The sequence below is a fragment of the Olea europaea genome, unplaced genomic scaffold (assembly GCF_002742605.1).
Source record: "Olea europaea var. sylvestris unplaced genomic scaffold, O_europaea_v1 scaffold2050, whole genome shotgun sequence".
NCBI lineage: Eukaryota > Viridiplantae > Streptophyta > Magnoliopsida > Lamiales > Oleaceae > Olea > Olea europaea.
The window spans coordinates 105505-106997 of NW_019238410.1; positions in this window are offsets into that span (position 1 = coordinate 105505).

A 1493-nucleotide genomic window follows, 5' to 3' on the forward strand; every position below is an offset into this window, starting at 1 on the left:
ATAATAATAATTTCAATAACTAATTCTTCGGTTGGCATTAGTTGATTGTTGATTATTGATCTGAGTAGTGCACTTTACGTAATCGTGTTACCGTGTATGCAATTGCGTAGTGGTCGCGTTACTGCCTCTAGCTCTAGTAACCTTACCATGGACCCCGCCCAAATTGAGGCCCTCACCAGACAGCTTGCACAATTACAAAATCAACTAACAACTGTCCAAACTGAGGTAGCCGCTACTCGTGAAGAGAATAGAGCCCTAACCGCTAGGTTGAATACTCTTGACCCAATCCCATATTCGACCGAGGCTGAGAACTCTGAGGCTTCCATTAATAGGCCTCATCGTCGCCCACAAGGTGGTCGACACCACGCCCGACATGGTCGTAGGGAAGGGAATCAGGCTCGGGAACGAGAGCGGAGGTATTACCGTCATGGTACACAATCTCCCCCTCGCCACGAGGAGCGCCTCTTTCGAAACATTAAGTTGGATGCCCCTACGTTCAACGGTTGTCTAGATCCTAGTGCATTCAATCAATGGGTTAGAGATATGGATCGCTTCTTTGCATGGTATGGGGTCCCGGAAGATTGGAGGGTACAATTTGCCAGTTTGAAGTTAACTGGCACTGCTCAACTCTTTTGGGAGAGTGTTGAGGACCTCCTTGAAAGGTGTCATGCTCCCCCTGTTGGGAGCTGGGATGAAATGAAGCGCCGCCTTCAAGAAAAATATTTACCCCAATCTTATAGGGGTAACTTGCTGGATCAATGGAACGCACTTACACAAGGCAATCGACCTGTGACCGAATATGTTGCTCAGTTTGATGAGTTTCGAATGAAATGTCAGGTTGTTGAGGATGAAGTTATGACTTTCAGTAGGTTTAGGCAAGGTTTAAGAGACGAACTTAGGCGCGAGCTTGTCCTTAGGGGTGTCACCACTCTCGACCACGCCTACTCTTTCGTTCGGGATTATGAATTAGTGACTAGGACACCGTATAGAAATCGTAGTGACTCCCGCACTACAACCTCATCTGCATCCACGCCATCCCCTAAGTCTATTCTAGGTCCTCCTCCCTCTAATACTACCCCTGCATCGGATAGCAAAGGTAGAGGTTCTGAGGTTTCAAGGACATCCTCCCGTTTGCAATGCTTCAACTGTAAGGGTTTTGGTCACATTGCTTCTAAGTGCCCTAGCCGAGCCCTAGTTCTGGACGAATGTGAGGATATAGTCGTCGAACCACCAGAGGATCAGGTTTATGAGCCTAAGTTAGAAGAGTTTGAAGACTTGGAGGACAGTGAGGATACCTTCTTAGGTTGTATTCAGGCTAGTCCCATTATCCCACATACACCCAGAGTCGGTGTCGTCCGTTGCACCCTCACCCAGCCGAAGGATGCTGACGATTGGCGCCGTCATGCCATCTTCCACACCTACATCAAGATTAATAACAAGGGCTGTAAAGTTATCGTGGATAGTGGCAGCTGTATTAATGCGGTTTCGAAGGC